General features: G+C 33.5%; 1 long non-coding RNA gene across 3 annotated transcripts in view; it reads left to right on the plus strand.

Annotated features, from left to right (window-relative positions):
- The first annotated feature begins 2,004 nt into the window (after positions 1 to 2,004).
- LOC146994857 (uncharacterized) overlaps positions 2,005 to 20,315 on the plus strand; it is a 79,179-nt gene continuing 60,868 nt past the window's right edge. For 2 of the 3 annotated variants that reach the window (XR_015043273.1, XR_015043274.1), the window contains exons 1-2: positions 2,005 to 2,164; positions 8,478 to 8,623. This is a non-coding gene — a long non-coding RNA (uncharacterized LOC146994857). The remainder of the gene's footprint in view (positions 2,165 to 8,477; positions 8,624 to 20,315) is intronic. The other variant, XR_015043275.1, reaches the window with a different exon arrangement.

Consider the following 20,315-nt stretch of genomic DNA (forward strand, 5'->3'; position numbering starts at 1 on the left):
TATATGGTATCACTCTTCCGGATTCAGAAATGTATGTGCGTATATAGGTATGTGCATAAACACATCCTTCGTACGTACATATAATAGAGTGTAGGGGAAAAGTACTTGAACAATGCAAATCTCTGCAGTAATTTTATTTCAAATGGTGTAAGTTAAATTTAATTCCGTACTGTTCTGTTATTAGGACCGGGTGCAGAAATGTATATATGTATATACATTTGTGTCTGTGTGTGTTTACACTTATATACGCACATACATATACTTCTGAATCAGATACTGATGAAAAAAAGAGTACTTTAAATTCTTACATAATAACTAGTTCTCATAACTCATGTAATAAATAAAAAAATACTACTGTTCGTTATCACCCATAACATGCAAATGTCAAGATATGCAAATGTTCAAGGAGGGAAAAGTATTCCAACTAAATGATTGTAATTTCAAATTTAAAGAAACCAATAATAAAAATAAAATTGGTTCTTTTCCATTTTAGGGACTGTAAAAAATTGCAGCGAAAATATATGCGCAAAAGCGCCAAATTTAGTAAACGTGCTCATTTAACCTCGCGCCAAATCTAGCGAATGTATTTTATTGACAATCAAAACATGCCAAGTTATAAGGTATTTCTCCCACTTCCCTAGCGTGCCTTCGTGGCGTAACGGTAGCACGCTGGACTGGTGCCCGTGGTTCGATTCCCGGCGAAGGCGGTTGCTCATTTTTTATATTGGTTGCCTGCTTCCAAATAAATCCTAATGACTCTACAAGTGGCGCCCGAACTAAAAGGGTTGTGGATGATGATTCTCCGCACCCAGGATTTGGCGACTAGGTTCCCTAAAACCCTAGTCGCCCTTTAAAAAGGAGAGTATATAAGGAAGGTATTTCTCAAACTTCTGTAGCATGCCTTCGTGGTGTACTGGTTCTGCGCTCTGAACCGGTATTTCAAAGGTCCGTAGTTCGATTCCCGGCGAAAACTGTTGCATATTTTTCATCTTTTCTGCTTCCAGTTAACCTAATGACACTTAACCTAATGTTAAAGTTAGAAATCCGATATCAAAATAAGTCATATTTTTTTAATGAATTGAAGAACGTTGTACATTCTTACGGCCATGATTGAAAGAACTGCTATAAAGGCCGCCGCATGGGGGTGGCAAAATTGTTCACTGTATAAGGGAGCCTAGGCCAGAGGGGCGCCGAAATTTATTCTTATCACAAGAATTAAAACACAATGCTGGATTTTTCCTCTTAGATATGCGCACAATATCACGCAGTAGTTACATTTTAAACTACTAAAACATCAAATAAAACGCAATCCAAAGCTCAGAGAAAGCTAATCCGATCTCACTGCAAATTCGCTACACTCAACAAAACAGTTATGTAAACAACTGAACTGAGATATTTCTCCGCGACGTTTTAAAACTTTTCAATTGTGCACCAGTTTCTGTAAAGCAAAAGATTAGAATTAACGGTCACAGCTAGCACAGTAGTCAATTACATTTATTCGGATTAAATATACTCGTACATTACCAGATATCTATTATTACAAGCACCGCGTGCTCCAGTATTTTTACTTTTTCGGCGTAGCTTCTCTTAAAACTCTTCATACGCTGCATTACACGGTGAAATAAAACGATTTTAATTAAAATTCTACTAAAAATTGCTAACTAAAACACAAAATCCGGAACAATATATTCGTTATTCTCTCCAGATCTAGGTTTCATATATTATTCTGTTGTCTTATTCATCTGTATTAATAGCTCTTATCTGTTGCTGAGGTATTTCCTTACTTCTGCAAGCCTCATGACGTATCTGGTGGAACAAGTGAGGGGGGGGGGAATTTTTTATTATAAATTAATTTTAAGAGAAAATATATTTTAACATGTGTGCGTTTAAGAAAAAAGAGCAGCGAAAATTTCGCAAAATCACAAGCACATAAATTTTGGCAGCATAGTTTTGTCAAAAGTAGCAAATTTCCAAAAAAATTGCGCGATTTGGCAACACTGCGTTGCAGCGTAAAGCTGATTCGCCGGTTGTGGTTTTGGTTACACCAAAGAACAAATCTGTTGTGTACCGCGGGCTTTTGATTTTAAAAGTTCTATAACTTCACGTGTGTCTTATTAGCAGATGATTATGGATATGGAGAAGGAAGCTTCAAAAGGCTTGTTTTGTATGTATTCACTTATATATTTTTTTTCAACTATACAAAATATTAATATTTGTGTTCCGTTTGTACACAGGAATTCAATATACGAGTAAATTAAAATTTTTGATGTGCAAATGTAGTCGAATATGTTTAGTTTCCTAAAAAAGTGCCAGAATATTTAAATGTGCGAAACTAAAATTATAAAACGTTAGTTTCCTTGAATTATGCGTTTTCTTAGTCTTCAATACAATAAATCCAGATGTAAAGTATAACTTCAAAAATAGGCTGACCATATTTTCGTCATGTCACATATTATATTAAGTTGACCATTATTCTTCAGAACCGTGTGCTTAAAATGCTCGTTAAAAATGGGACAAAATGCCATAACGCACAAAATACCTTAGACGGAGTTCACGCTGTAAATAAACTAGAAACTCTTAAATTTGTTTTTGGTTTGCAAGTAGAAAAAGGAAATTTTTTAGTAAAATTTCTCAAATGATCTTTCTGAAAATTTCTAAAATCATGTATTTAACAGCTTTTGACACTATAACATATTTTCTGAAGCAGGACAGAATTCGAAAGGAAAAACCTCTTGGAAAACCAACAAAGATATCCTGTAGAATATAATACAGTATTATCAATTAATTACATAACTGGTTTTCTCTTACTTGAAGCAGAACTTTATTAATCTGGTAAGATGTTTAGACCAAGACAGTTTAATTATAATAATGTTTTTCAAACTTTTAATATTAGGTATATTTGATAGATAGTAAGAGTTAAGGATACGGTGAATATTTAGCTGAAATATGCTAATCAACCTAAATGCTACTATTTATCCAGTGATGTTAAATATTTAAAAAGAGAAAAATTTCCACACTTTTTTAAAAAAATTCAGGACTTTTATTGATTATTTATAATAGGGGTATTTCCATTCCATTTTATTTCTTTCTTCCTGTTAAATAGTCTTAAAATTTGTTTTAATTAAAAATAAATAAAAGTTGTAGAATGATAGAAGCTTTTCCTAATGTGAAATAACCCTTCCATGAATATGTTTCTTATCATAAAGTTATGCATATGCTTTAAAATATTAGATTATGTTAATTAAAAATTGTAAAATAAACAGATTTTTTTTGCTTTCACAAAATAATAGAAATGTTCAAAGTTAAGCTTTCCTGAAAATTCTTTTTCTTTTTTTGCTATCTTTAGAACTGATAAATTATGACATAAAAATAGTAATCATTAATATATTTAGGGAAAATTTCTTTTCATAAAACATATATGCTTCTGCAGAGAGCCTCTTTCTGTAACTGTTAACTGGAAGTCAATATTTCTTATTTATTTTGAGATTAATTAATATAGCAATTGGATTATGTGGATGGTCTTTCACTTTGTTAGAGATTTCTTACTGGTAACTTTATGCTTCCTAGTTTTCAATTTTTAGCCTTTATTAAGGAAAATGTTTCCTAGAAATAAATAAATTTCATTGAATGAATTAAACTTAAACTCTGTGGTTTCAAAACCCTTTATCTATATCCGGGTAAAAATAAACATTCCTATTTGAAAAGCAAGCGAACGTCATTGAGAAACAAACGCCAGTGGTTTCAAGGCGTGACCACCAAGCCTCTAGAGGATTGTAAGCATTGTGACACAATGCTCTAGTGGTGCAGTGGTCGCGCCCTGAAACCACATAGCAAATGCCACATATATAGAGGTTTTTTATATATATGCAGTTTAATTACTGCAATTATTTATTGTTTATGACAGAAATCCTGATGTGCGATGACTAACTTTTGAAATTTAAAGTTGTATATATTAATAAAAGGAAGTTATTTTGTCTCATCGAAAACGAATTTTAAAAGGCATCCGATCTGAAGTATTAATACCTAAAACATATATCATTTTACAGTCATTTTGTGTTATTTAGATGTAAAAGATCAGTAATCAATTCATTTTCACTCAAAAATTTCGGAAAAAAGAGGAGAAAAAAAAAATCTGAAAATGGTGGTTTCAGGGCACGACCACCGTGCATCAAAGGGTTAAACGAGGGTACAAAGAAAGACAGCTGCCCTCTTCCTAAAATTGATTATATTCTTGGACACCATTTGGATTATGTAATGCGTTAGCGACATTCATGTGCCTCATGGAGACTGTGCTGAGAGGTCTTTCCTGTGAAGCTTGTCTCATATACTTGGATGATCATCATCGTCGGGAAGAGTTATGAAGAACATTTAGAAAATCTTAGAAAGGTACTTCAGAAAGTGAATGAAGCCAGTCTAAAGTTGAGTCCTGCCAAATGCAAATTATTCAGACAAGAAGTGACTTACATCGGACGTGTCATCTCTGCTGAAGGTGGGTACACATCCAGAAAAGGTGTCAGTGGTTGAAGGCCGGAGACACCCCGAAAATGTGCATCAGCTGAGAAGTTTCCTGGGTCTTTGCAACTACTATAGGAGATTTGTGAAGAATTTTTCATACATCGCAAGACCACTTCACAGACAGCAAACAAAAAGTTTGTGTGGATTTAGCATTTAGCAACCTGAAGGAGGTTCTAACATCTGTTCCAATCCTAACACGTGTTTTGCTTGCCATAGTTAAGGCTATAGGACATTTCCATCATTATCTCTGCAGCAGAAAATTCCTGCTCCACATGGGATCATGCATCATTGACCTGTCTTTTAAATTTCAAGAATTTTGAAATCCAAATAGACTGGTAGATACAGACTCCAGGAATATGACATGACTGTCTGTCATCAGAAGGGATCATCACATGTAAATGTCGATGTGCCCTGTTTAGAAGACCCTGCTCTAAAAAGCTGCTCATATTGTGTCAAGGTCAATGGGAAATACAAGCTGCTTAAACCGGTCGTATGAAATCAACATCGGCTGATTGAGACCTATGCAGTGACAAAGAAGTCAGGAAAGACCAGCTGCAGGACAGTGACATTAAACCTATAATTGACTTAATGGAGTTTTCAAACACAAAACCTACCTGACAGGACATTTCAATCGATAGTTCTACGGCAAAATAATACTGGGCTTTCTGGGACTCGCTCCATATTTGAAACAGTGTCTTATACCAGAAATTTGAATTGGACCACTTTGGGTACATCCAAGATGTTCAGGCATGGTTCAAAATGATACATGATTTTGCACAATAGCGAATTAACTTTAACAGAAAAGACTTTGCAGAGAGTTCAAGAGTTCTATTGCAGTAATGCAAAGGATGACGTGCAAAAGTGGTGCCGATCTTGCGATGCCTGTGCTGGTCGGAAAGAACGAAGAAATGCAACCAAGGGAAGCTACAAAATTACAATGTAGGAATACCTTTTGGATGTATTGCCTTTGACATCCTGGGACATCTGCCACAAACTGCTGATGGCAACAAATACGTCCTTATTGTCACTGGTTACTTTACCAAGTGGCCTGAAGTGTATCATCCTATTCCCGATCAAGAGGCTATCACGGTAGCAGATGTAATGTTACAGCACTGGATTTCCAGATTCAGATTGCCTCTTCAGTTACATTCCTGTAAAAGAAGAAATTTTAGCTCAACTGTAATTAAAGAACTCTGCAAGCTACTTGTCGTCGACAAAACCCAATCGACACTTTTACATCCTCAGTCAGACGGTATGGTAAAGAGGTTTAATTGAACCATCCTTAATAACCTCTCCCTGATGGTTTCCAAAAACGAAAAGGACTAGGACAAGACACTACCACTATTCTTACTGACCTATTGCCAGTGCTGTCCATGAGACCACTGGCTTATTTCTCATCCCATATGCTCTTCAATTGCGACCTTCGTCTGTCTAGTGATCTCTTGTTTGTTGTCCTTTGGATGCGCCTTCATTCCCTGAAGAGTACATCCAAGATGTCCAGCTATGGTTCAAAATTATACATGATTTTGCACAAGAGTGAGTTAACTTGGCAACAGAGAAGATGAAGACTCGATATGACACGAGAGCTACAGGACATCGATTGAAGGAAGGAGACAAGGTTTGTTTGAGGAATCCGATTTGATGGAAAGGACTCTCTCCTAAATAGTCACCTTGGGATGGTACTTACACAGGCTGAACAATGTTGTAGTTCTGATCCCTAAGTCATCAAATTCCAAGCCTAAAGTCGTTCATTATAACAGGCTAGCTCCTTACCATAGTCAATATAGTGATATGTTCTATGGGAAATAAAAAGCCATTTTGGTAATATTTAATAACAGACATTTGCAAGTAAAGGTGAAAAGCATAAGTGTTAGAAAACAAACGTGAGCCACTACACTATAGGCATATTCTATTATCAATAATTTGGCTCTACAAACAGCTTTTTGCTTGGCATATGTCGCAAACTGAAACACTACCAAAGTTCTCTGCCAAATTTACACCTACCAAATAACTTATAACCCTGATGCCAAACTGGGAAATAATTTTTCATTATTTTAAGCTTTCATCACCAAGTATTAACTCATGACATATTTCATCAGTGAGTATTAACTTATGACAGTTTAGAAATAACTTATACCAAATAACTACCAAATAACTTATAACCCTGATGCCAAACTGGGAAATAATTTTTCATTATTTTAAGCTTTCATCACCAAGTATTAACTCATGACATATTTCATCAGTGAGTATTAACTTATGACAGTTTAGAAATATCTTGAGCAGCAATACCTAAGATTTTTTTTAAAAAAATACTAGTAACTATATACCAAACAGGATGGTAATCGGCTAATCTTTGGAATATGGTAACAGGTAGTTTGGCGACATTTTGGTAAGACGATAAAGGTTACTAGCTAGGACTTTAGCAGTGTACATGGATAAAGTCAAGAGTTTACGCAATGCCATTTTTGTGCAATTCTGGGATTTGTTTTGATTGAAAATAGGTCGACATGTACATGGATACCGTGTATGTGCAATTCTTGAAAACGTGGCAAGCAGTTTGCGATTCTGCACTTTCTCCCAATTTCGCACCTAATCTTCATCATGATTAAGCACTTTTGTTCCATAAAAGTTCTAGCATAAGCGTAATTCGGCTAGCAGATTGTTGGAAAAAATGTTGAGTAAAAAAAAAAAAAATGCCTTTACTTCATGAAAACAAAATGGCGTTCAAACAAAAACTAGCAGGTTGCTGTAGCAGGGTTGGTCACCAAATTTTCGCCAAAAAATCACCAAGTTACCATAATCCAAAGATTGACCTGGTAATCTTTTATGTTGATATTAAACTGGTATATTGGATATTGATGTTATTCATCTGTGATCACAGTGTCCCAATCATTAATCAACTAACACATGGCGGAATCTAGTATGGTTCTAAATTCAGAAAATATCGCTACTGATAGTGGAAAAAGTAGAGAGGTTTACGAGAATGAAAAGATTTCAACTGACGATTTAGTGGGAATTTTCGAGAGGGCAGTTGGAGGACTGGCAATTGAATAAAGAATAATATCTATCTGTAAAAATAAAGAGAAAGTGACAATGCAACTTAAATAATTTACATTTAGAGAAATGTTTAATATAATAAACATTTCTCTAAATGTAAATTATTTTAAGTTTCGATGGTTCGCTAAAACCATTGAAACTAGTCCTGTGAAAATTTGCAGATGTAACACTGATTTTTTTTGTTTTGTTTGAATCCTAAATTAATACTTGCTCAGCGGGTTATTTTATCTTAAGCAAATAAATATCGAAGTTTATTTATTTATTGTAAACTTTCATTCTCTTAAAGTCATAAATGCATCATTATTTTGTAAACAACTATTCATACTTTTAATTTGATAATTTCTACATGCTATCTTACTAAATGTAAACTGATGACCTAAAATTTGGGATTGCAGACGAGTCCGGATCTCGGACTTTGTACTGTATTTGATAATTTGTCTTTACCTGATTTTGGTGACTAATTTTTCCTTCTAACTTAAAAAGATAGGATTGATTGTGAAAAGAGTTCTAACTTTAAATTTTGCTCATTTTCTTATTTTGCTAAGTCAATTAATTTCCCAATAAATACACTAGAAGAATGGTAAATTAATTAATATTTGGGTAAAGCCATGCTGATAATTACCTTGAATGAAGTGAATCTTTAAATTTAACTTAGAATTATATGTATGTAGAGAGGAATGTTTGACACTGTATAATATGAATTTTTTATTGTAATTTTTGAGAGTTTTAATTTGTTTCATTGTGCTTTATTTTTTAATTTATTCGTTCTGACTGGGAATAAATATTTAATGTAATGTTTCATCAGAAAAAGAGCACTATTTCCTTTTAATTTAAAAATTTTAAAACCTGTTTTATATTTTGGCAGCATCTGTTTCTATTGATATTGTAAATTTTATTATTTTTAGCTTGTTATCAATGCCTGTACCTCTTTATGCATATGAAAATGAGCCTGCCCATGTTGAATTCTGTGAACGGGAGTCTGATGAAGATGATGAATATGAAAATGTTGAGTTTTTTTTATTGAAGAAGATATGGATACAAATGCTGATGAGTATGTTCTTTCCGCAATACATTAATGTTGGCATATTCTTTATTGTATTGCCTCACCAGTGGCCCACACTATTGAATACTGACAGTTTGATCCAGTTTGGGTCAAAACTCATGGGGACAGGCTGATAAATACAAGCCAGCTTGTCTCAAATTGTCCTCCCTCTTAGGCAGACAGCCCTTGTAGCTTTCCCATATTCAAATAACCTAACCTACCTTTATCATATTATTTAATAATGTGTTACTGCAGTTGGTTTATGTTTTAAAGTTTACAAAATATATTGTTTAAGCATCATTTAATGCATACGGTACAAGCTTAGCATAAAGAACATAACTCATATTTTTAAAACATTGTAGTAGATGATGAAATCAGGCTTGTGTAAATCGAATTCAAAACCATAATATTTTATTCCCCTTTAGGTGATTGGGTAGTGTTCAAAATGTTTTGTTTCTGCACTTTATATAATGTAGGATATAATGGCTGTACAAGCTGGATCCTAAGATCACTTCTGTAATTGTAAATGTAAGCAGGATCATTTAGTTTGAAATATTTGTATCTTCATTTTTTCATAAGTGACTGGCAGAGTCAGGATCAGTAATCTTAAGAGTGGGTTAAGTATGTAAATGATGATGCTTATCTTGTCTTAACCATAAATTAGAACTATCTTTTGGTCCACATCTTGACACAATAAGTCTGATATAATTCTTTTCAGTCTATATGTTGGTTAATGATGTTTTCAAACTTGTTTTTCTTAACAGTATTTAATTTAGCATACAAATTCTTGACTTGAACTTTTTAATACTTTTTTGAAGGATCTTGGGACTTAAATGGTTGTCCTGTTTCCCATGAATAATTCAGAACTCAAATCCGCTATTATGATGATGTGACTGAGTTTTGGTCTAAAGTTAATTTTATGCTTTTTAAGATATGACAAAAATTGCTACAGAAAATTCCAAGTTTGAGTCAAGTGACTACATGAGTAAGCAAAAGTGATTGATAAACATGTATGATTGTGTTGATGTCATGATTAATATGTGTTACTGGCTGCAGCAATTGTACTGATAGAGTAGAATTGGTTTGTCACAGTTAAATCATTATGCTGACATCGCACTGTGCGAGTGTTATTGGACTCTAGTACTGTACCTGTTGAAGCCATTGAGCACATGTGTTTGGTTTTTGTGTGTATTTTTATTTAAAACTATGCAGTAAGCATACTTAAGTCATTTTGGGAGGAAAAAAAAAAGTTCTTCCAAAGTGCAGATAAAGTGGAGAAAGGCAACTTAAAAATTTTCAGAAAATTGTGTATTGTCTTCTGTGTGCAATTTTGACTTTTCAGTTACTCGTGCAAGCCATGGTGACTGAAGGTGACATATGGAGTCTAATTAACATAAAAACTGCATTAAAAATAAAATCTACTTCAAAAGCAGTGCCCTCATTTTTCTATAAAAAATTATGGCAATTTTGTTACAAATGCAGGGTTTTCATTCTCATCATTTCTGGTGAAGCACTGATCTGTGTTTCGATCAGTGTTTGCCAATTCTGTCATAGGAAAAAAATTACATGCAGAAGGAGTAAAGCAACTGCTCTGGTTAAGTGCATAGTAGATTGTACAAGAAAGGAAGCTGAGCATCATTGCAAAACAAATGGCTTGCATTGTGGATGGAGTTCAGATTACAATATAGGTTACGGTATGAACAGCATAAAGGGAATTAGTTATAGCTTTCAGTAGAGAAATTCAGTCTTCTATACTTCTGTAAGGTTTTTTCCCTATTTCCTTCACATAGCTGCTCAAAATGTCTAAAAATAGCCTTAAATGTTAAATAGCTTTTAATTCATTTGTACACTCTAAAAAGTGACGCATCAATGTGGTATTATATGAATGGGGCGCAATTGTATATGCCCATACCTTATGATAACTTTTGGCAGCTAATGACTGACTAGTTGGAGCTCCAGCTCATTACTACAGAGCATCCGGATGGTATATAAAATAACAGGGCATTCTAATGCTAAGGCATAATTTCCATGCCAGTCTGTTCTGTCAACCCACATGGACTGTACCAATGCTTTGCAGATGGCTTCTCAAGCATTATGAGCAAATGTCACCATTTGAGAGAGGACCTGCAGTTGTATTAACAACAGCAAGATGGTCAAATAGCAGGGGTTGCTAGGAAATTGGGTCAGAGCGATGTTACCATTTTTGATGATGTTGTTAGGAACAGGCGAAGCATGGTTGTACGGAGCTTCAAAAAAGTAGCGGTTGACTGAGAGTAACAACAGAATGCGAGAACAGCCTGATTGTCCAATCGGTGCTTATGAATGATTCAACAAGTAACCAGAACATCAGAGTGACTGTTAATATAAAAACTTGGTAAATGGGGGCTGAAATCATGGCACTGACTGCCCCTCACTGTTCCACACCGTCAAGCATGTCTGCTGTGGTGGGAAGTGCATTTGGCCTGGGATCTCGCAGACTGAAATAGAATTATATTCAGTGATGAACCCCAATGACCAGTGAAGATGTTTCTGGAGATGCCCAGAACGGTGGTGGCATACTCACCTAATTGTTGTTCTCCACAGAGTCTATCAGCCAGAAGTTATGGTATGGTTATTTCATTTGTTAGCTGGACCTCGGTGGTTGTCATTACATGACATCCTTACAGCATCGAATACAAGATTCAGCACCCCATAGTGTTGCCATTCCTTTCACGTACCTCTGAACATATATTTCCATAGGATAATGCTCAACCTTGCACCTTTTTACTTATGGTAGTCTTTGTGTTTTTTCAACACTTCTATGGCAGGCATGGTTGCCAAATGTCTCTTTTCAATAGAGTATGTCTGGGCTCTGATGAGCAAGCATCTTGTACCATTGTAGATCAGAGTGATCTAACTTGAATATTGGAGCATGTATGGCAAACAATCTTGCAGGGGGACATTCACCAACGCATCAGTGCCCATCCGGGTAACAGCTTGGGTGCTACTTTGTTAGACGGTTGCACAGATTTTTGGCGATTTACGTTGGCGCATATGTTGGCACGATTTTTACAAACGTCAGCCATCTTGAAAAACGCTGTTTTCAAAGTATTCGAAACTTAAAAAAAAAATAAATATCGTTAGAAGTAATAGATTAATTTTTTGTTGAAAATGCCGTTTTTTAAGATGGCAGGCAAGTGTAAATAAATACATTTACTATGAGTATAAAATACTAAAGTAAGGTTATTACTTTCGGTTTTGGTTTGGTTATTACTTTCATATAGCAAAGAAGAGAATAAAAACACTGCTATAAAACATTGTGCCAACGTTTAATTAGATTAAATTATTACTGAAATTGAATATCGAATTAAAAACCATCATCCAACATTTAAAAGAATTAGAATATTATTAAATTCAAATACTTTAAAATACCTTATATAAAAAAATATAAAAATATAAATGTATAGAATATAATTAACAGTAAAACATATGTGACAATAATTATCTCAGCAATTTTTAAAAATAGTGTATGAATTTTTTTAACAAAAATTGAAGTATACAATTATAAAATAAAAGAAAAATATGTACTTACATTTTTCTTGAATCATTTAATCTGTTGTTTATTGATAAGTATCACAAAAAAAAAATCGGAATCATAATTTAGATATCAATGAAAAAAATTTGGAAAATGTAATATCAAGGGCAGAAATAAAAAAATTAAAAAAAAAAAAAAAAAAATTATAAATAGATAAAGCAATTTAGAGCCAAATTAATGGATCATGAAGATGAAAAATAACAAAAAAATTTGAAAAAAAAATCCAATAATAGGTATTGTTTTTAAGATTTCGAAGATCCTTTAACCGCCCCTCCCTGAAGTACATGCCAATCTTCCCAGTCTATGTCTCTAATAATTTCAAGAAATTTAACATATGGATGCTCATTCAATGCAGAGCAAATTTTCCTAAACAAATACCAGGCTATGTATCCTTCAAAATCTCCTCGACGATTGTAAACCGGCAAAGAATTTTTGAAGTCACGCCATTGTCTTTCAACTGTGATAGTATGAGCTCCGGTTTCAGGATCTACGAAATGGAGCGAATGGTTAACTTGCAAGTGATTAAAACCTTCTTTGCTCAAACGGTCATAAGCTTTCCAGCAGTCCGAAATAATCTGGGTTCCCGGTTTGATCCAATCCTTAATTAAAGCGAGAAGAGTATCCGCTGTTCTGTCTGGCACAGCAACTAAAAAACAGCGACCTGATTTGTGCTCTATTCCCCCAAAAACCCACTGCCCTTCAAACACGTGAAGAAGAAAGTCAAACACGTGAAGAAGATATTGCAATTGCTGTAATTGGATGTATTCATAAACATCATATTCCACTCGATAAACTTGTCTCAATTGCAACAGACAGGGCAAAAAGAATGACCGGCGTAAGAAATGTATTTGTTATTATTTTGAAAGGAAAAATCAGTAACAAGATCTTACTTACCCTCGTATCATTCATCAAAAAGTGCTTTGTGCGCAGACATTTCCAGAAGAAATTTGCAAAGTTATGGAATTCATGATTATATTATTATGAACCCCATTATAACTAAAGTTTTTAATCATCACCAGTTAAGGAATTTTTAGTTGAAATAGAGAGCAAGTACTCAGATCTTCTGCTGAATAATAAAGTGCATTGGTTATCAAGAGGAAATGTTTTGAAACATTTTGCATCCTTATTAACAGAAATTAAAGCATTTCTCCTTGAAAAGAGTGTTTATAATCTAGAACTAATGAATGATCAGTGGATCCAAAAATTTTATTTTATGGTAGACATTACATCTCATCTAAATCAGCTTAATGAAAAAAACTACAGAAGAAAGGAAACACAATTTTTCTGATGTTGTAAGAAGCTATTTCATTTACGATGGTAAGTATTTCATTTAAAAGCAAATTATCTCTTTTTGCTCAAGATTTTGAAACAGAAACTTTGATTCACTTTCCAAGCCTGTTGAAACATCCCCAAGAAAATAGATCTAATATTGACATTTGCTATTTCAAATTAACAGTTTTAGATACGAGAGAAGTTTTTCTCAGCAGGTTTCAGGAATTCAGAATTAGCAAAGCAACGTTAGCCTTTGTTTAAAAACCCCTTAATACTAGTGAAACAGAATTGAATTTTTCTGTTTAGTATTCACATTGGCAACTCTGAAATCAATTGCTGGATTAAAAAAAAAATATATATATATATATATATACGGAACTTGAAATTTGAACATCTCAGACACAGAAACATTGAGAAAAATAATGTGTGCTTAGTTCACAGCACGAGTAACCTGGAGAAGGAAGATATGCTGATTTTTAACATGTGGAATAATATTATTCCCGACACATATAATCAGCTTAAAAAACTAACGTTTGATGTTTTCCTTATTTGAGTCTACATATTCATACGAACAATCATTTTCAAACATGAACTTTTTGTCAAGAGTAAATCGAGAAGTCCTCTTATTCATGAAAACTTGGAATAATGCTTAAAATTAAAAACAACATACAAAATGCAAACTTTTCAAGGAGATGCAAGGCCATTGTTCACATTAGTGTTCTGTTAGTCATTATTGTGATTTAAGTTTTTTGCTATCTTACAATTCTCTTTTATCAATAAATAGTATCATTATTAAGTATAATATCAAATTTTATTCAACATACATATATAGTTTAACTAAGACTTAAAAACTGAAGTATTGAGTTAATTTTAGGGAGTGTTGTGGAGCGAAAAAAGATGTAATATTGAGAAAGGTACAAGATGATTTAGACATATACAGAGAATGAATGGAAGAAGATACACGAAACAAGAATACAAGTTAAGTATGGATGGGAGAGTTGGAAAAAAGTCGAAACTTAGCGAACGTACCTTAATCAGATCGAAAACGTTCTCACTAAAAGCCAGCATCTAATTAAGTGTATAACAGTATAAATGTCTATGTAATTTAAGTTTAAAAAATATGGCTTTGTAAAGAGATTTCAGTGTTGAACTGTTGATAATTGACTCTGTTGACTAATGAGTTTGCCTTCACTGGCCAAAGGAACTGGTGAACTGAGACAACTTTGTGTGCCATCTCAAACCTTTCCTGCAGCATGCACTATGCCCTAAAAGGCTGAATTGCTATTATGCCCAAAAGTGTGTATACATGTAAAGGTTTGAAACACTTTTTTTATTACTGTTTTTGAAATTATTAACTTTGTGTTTCATGTTCAGTTTCAGCAGTTTTCTTAATGTTGATTAAAGAGTTACTGTTTATTACATTTGCTATTTCGTATTACTGCACTAGAGGTTATGATTCTGTGTACATTAATTAGCAGCATGTTTAAATTCTTGGTTAAAGGTCTTCAAGTTAGTTTAATAATTATTTATTGTGTACCTTTTTCATATTCATCTTAAATTTCAGAAGAAATTTACGTCCCAGTTTAGTGCTTTGAAGCAACATATATGTAAATATTGTATAGCATATTCCGTTATGTACTGACTATTGAAATGCATTTTTATTTCTTTTTTGCAGGACATTTTGCAGTTTGAACTCTATGTACTACTGAGGGGGGAGGGGAATTGATATCTAATCTGAAAATGAAGTATTTTTTCATAGGCAATGATTCAGTTTTTGACAATTGCATTCTAAATTAGAATTTTAAGCACATGTGTGAAAACAGGAAAGTGCTTTCCAGGATTTAACTTTTTAAAAAGTGGAATTTTTATTTTGAGAAATCATCTTAAATTTATTTAATAGAGATCATGGTAAATGATTCCAAAATTTTTTGTGTATATTTTACTTGTTCCCAGAACTTTCTGAGTTGTCCTGCTGCGGATAGTTTCTACATAACCACTAAACTTCTGTGATTCTGATTAATTCAGGCTCCAAAGAATGTGATGTTTGTGTCATTATTTGATTTTTAGGAAAGTGATTATTCTAAACCTCATGTTTATATAAAAATTAACTGTAGTTTGAAAATATGAGTCTTGGATGATAATATCAGTGGCTCTTTTAAATAGAAGCTACAACTTGCTTAAAAATATCTTGTGCAGTTAATGCCACTAAATACCTTTCAACATAAAAAATGTCTTCAGAATTATTTTTATTTCTTGCATTTGCTGCAACCGTGAAAGAAAAGAAAAATCTTATTATTAAATTTTGTTGCTGTTAAACATATCTGTAGTAGAAGATAAGCATGTTTTATTTATATTTTTTATGTATTGTTTTATATATTTAGAAGTATTAAATATGTATATGATGCACAATTTTGAAATCTACAAAATAAATTTTGTTGTATATAAAATTAAGTAAAATAACAGACAATAACATTGCAAAATTAAAAATTTACTCTAACAAACACTTAAAAAAAGTGAAAATAAAATGCATTAAAAATTTGAGTAATATTCTTAAAAGTATCTCTTCATATGGTATTAATAAATACAGTACAAAGTCTGAAATCCGGACTGGTCGGGACTTCAGCGATTCCAGATTTGGGATTTTTCTGGATAATAGATCATCAATTTAAATCTGGTAAGATGGCATGCAGAAATTATACAATTAAAATTCAATACAATTCTGTATCAATGATGGAGTGTGAATCCATTGGAAGGAAATGGGCCTGTTCAGGAACGTGCACGAACTCAGTTAATACACAATTTAATATGTTCCTTATAATGTAGATTTTTTGTGGCAACAGTGATGTTTTGTTATATACAGTCAAAAGCCGTTAATACAGACTCGTCGGGACTTCGGCGATTCCGGATTATAGATCATCAGTTTAAATCTGGTAGGATTGCATGCAGAAATTATAAAATTAAAAATATGAAACCGTAATTTATGAAATAAAGAAGAATTATGATCTAAAGGGTATTAAAATTTACAAAAGAAAGCTTAATATTCATTTGTTTACTTTATGAAACATTTCTTTCAATGCAAGTTGTTTAAGATGCTTCCACAAAAAATTCAAAAAGTTCCTTTTTATTTTTTCTTGTCTCATATATAGTGGACTTTCCAATGCCATATTCCTCGCATAATTTTGAGACGGATATGCCTTTATCCATATTTTGCAGAAATTCCACTTTTTGTTTAATGGACATGAAAACTTAGTTTCGCTATGGATATCCTTTGGCAACTCCAGAATTGGAAACACTTTTCGACTTAATTGAAAGTTCAAGCTTAGTTTTTATAAAATTGCCGTAATAAAAAGAGTCTGCAAAAAATAATAAGCTGGATCAAATTAGAAGAGCAGAGCGCAGCGCAGTCTGCTGCATTAATTGAAATGCCTTAGAATCAGTAAAGATAATTTTAGCCTAACTTAATAGCATCGATTATACATTATTGGCTGTGTATCACAATCTTGACGACGAAAGCCAAGCTGTTTCGCTAAATTTTGTCTTGCTCCTATAGAGTACTGAATTAAGCCTGAACTGTATTAGTTTAGTTATTTACTATTCTAATAATTTTGTGCATCTCCAAGTCAGATAATGGTGATTCAGTGGGTTTACTAATTTTAACACTTTTTCATTTTTAACAATATTTTAATTACTATATACAGAGCGTATTCTTAGGCCGCCGCCTTCAACATGAACAAACTTTATTCTCTTACAACTAAGCGAGCAACAGCGCCCTCTAGCCTTTTTCTTCAAATTACACAACACTCCCCACCTGAACTCGGTGGAGAGTTCATCTTTCAATAATAAATCCTAGAATATTCAATTAATATTTCGACAATAAATCCTGGAGAAATGGTTAAATATAACAAACATGCATACATAATTATAAGCACATAAAATTTTACAAAACATTAAATGATACCTATCAGCAAGGTCAGGAGAATCAAACCTAAAAATACAAAATACAAACATTAGTTAAGTTCCATATTATATAACAATTGTATAGGCTTTTTTTAAGGTACCAGTAGGTGTTTTAATTATGCAAGATCTTATTTTACCATCTCTGCCTGGCATTAATTCCAAAATTTTACCTATTGTCCAAAGATTTCTGGGATGTTTGTCGTCATGAATCAAGACAATATCGTTGATTTTAAAGTGAGATGCGTTAGAGTGTGGAGGACAAATATTGGCAAATCTCAGATTAAAAAGATACTCTGATCTCCAATGCTTCCAAAAATGATTTAAAATATCTTGATGGTATTTATATCGTTTAATAATTGAATTTCTTGACCCAATCAAATTATTTGATGTTATTTTATTAGCAGGCAGAGATAGCAATCGTCTACCAACCAGAAAATGAGAGGGTGTTAGTGGAGAAGGTTCATTGGGATCGGTAAACACGTAGGTAATTGGTCTACAATTAATCATTGCCTCGATTTCAATGAGCACTGTTTCAAGCTCTTTCACAGTAAGGGATGATCGACCAATAATTTTTCGCAAGCTGGATTTTATGGTTCGTACCATACGCTCCCAAAACCCTCCCCACCATGGACCCCTCTCAATAATAAATTTCCAATTTATGCCTCTAGCAGAAAATAATTCTTTCACAGATGAGTCACTCAAAGTTTTAAAAATATGTTTTAGTTCTCTATCAGCTCTTTTAAAAGTCTTGGCATTATCGGAGTACACGATGGTACACAGTCCTCGGCGAGCTAAAAATCTTTGGAAAGCTAGCAAAAAACTTTCAGTGCTGAGATCAGTTACTATCTCTATATGTAAGGCACGAGTGACCTCACACGTTAACAACAGCATGTAAACTTTACCTTGCCTGTCTTTCGTAAAAAATGGACCGGCGAAGTCCAACCCGGTCACAGCAAATGGAGGCGACTCTTGGATTCTGTCTGGAGGAAGTGGAGCGATATCCTGTACCCCAGGACGAGCACTATATCGTTTGCATATCACACATTTGCTGATGATAGTCTTAACACGCTGTCTTCCCTTAATGATCCAATATTTGTCTCTGATCTGAGTTAGTGTCGAATTAACTCCAGCATGGAATACCCTTTCATGCGAGTCCGTGATGATCAACTCGGTAAACTTGCATTTTGAGGGTAATAGAATAGGATGTTTTAAATTCTCGTGACAGTCTGCAAATTGAATGCGACCTTTCAACTGAAGAATTCCCTCCTCATCAAGCCTTGGATTAAGGGAGTAGATGGAAGAATCGAGAATTGATTTTTTATCTGATAACTTAATTATTTCCGCTTGATACGATTCTCGTTGCGTAATTTTTACCCAATAATGTTCAGCTGCTTTAATCTCAAAAGCACTTAAAGGTCCATTCTCTGTAGACCTTTTCCGAAGTCTCCCAATAAATCTAAATACATAGGCAGTAATTCGAAGTAATTTTCCTAAAGAACTGAATTTTTCTATATGCAAAATTGGGGATTCATTGTTAATTACAGGTGCAGTCAAAATAATACTTTTTCTTAACTCCAACGATTCTGAATTTGGTTTTAATTTCTTTTGTTTTGGAAAGTTTTCAGTAGGAAAACGTAACCAGTGTGGCCCATGCCACCACAGATCATTCTTAATTAGTGACTGAGCACTAATTCCTCGAGTCAGTAAATCGGAAGGATTTTGTTTTCCTTCGCAGTGGTTCCACAATTTGTTGTTGCATATACTCTGTATTTCTGTAACACGATTGGCGATAAATGGTTTCCAATTATTTGGCGAACCTTTAATCCAAGTAATGGCGATTTCGGAATCACTCCAAAAATAAACATCCTCAATTAAATCACCAAACAATTTTTTCAAATATTTATACATTCGAGCAGCCACGAGTGCTCCCATTAACTCTAAACGAGGAAGCGTGATTGCTCTTAAAGGTGCAACTCTGCATTTCGACATGATAAAGGAAGTTTTAATTTTAGAATCACTCGTACAATATCTGAAATATGCGATGGCCCCACATGCTTTAGGACTAGCGTCCGAAAATAGGTGAAGGCTTATATTCATTGGATCGTCATCAAAGAAATTTCGCTGAATCGATATTTCAGTTAAATCATTAAGTTCCTCCCGCCAAATGTTGAATTTGTCCTTAATCTCTGCAGGAAGAACCTCATCCCAGTCAGAACCGGAACACCAGATTTCTTGCATAATAATTTTTGCCCGAATAACAAAGGGTGCAATAAATCCAAATGGATCGTATATTTGGGCGATACTTTGCAAAAGTTTCCTTTTTGTAGCAAAATCGTTTCCAGAAGAAAAGTCAATTAAATTTTTTAAATTTAACTTTATATTGTCTTCAATGGAATTCCAAATCATGCCTAAGAAATTCGATTCACTAGTTAATTTGTTATCTGATTCCTTAATCCCATTTAAGACCCATAAATCGTTTAATGCTTTAGAATTAGTTCTTAATTTTCTGAAATTCATCCCAGCATCCTTAAATATATTAACCGCATCTACAGATAACCGATATGCATCTTCAACCGTTCCTGCTCCAAAATATAGGTCATCGACATAGACAGAAGAATTTAACATTTGGAAACTGTCTGGCATTTTATCTTTATATTTTCGAATGTGATATTTTATAGTGGCGACCAAAATGAAAGGAGATATAGTCAAACCGAAAGCTACGCGACACATTTGCATAATCTTAAAGGAGTCATTATTTTCATTAAACCAAAGAAATTTTAGAAATTTTCTATCACCTTCAGCAATTCCTATCATCAAAAAGGCTTTTTCAACGTCTCCACAAAACGCTATCTTAAACTTACGAAAATTTAACATAATGTCTAGTATATTTGGATTTAG

This window comes from Stegodyphus dumicola, chromosome 10 (genome assembly GCF_044657685.1).
Source record: "Stegodyphus dumicola isolate Sdum_Otavi_A_Nest chromosome 10, ASM4465768v1".
In the NCBI taxonomy this organism is placed as follows: domain Eukaryota; kingdom Metazoa; phylum Arthropoda; class Arachnida; order Araneae; family Eresidae; genus Stegodyphus; species Stegodyphus dumicola.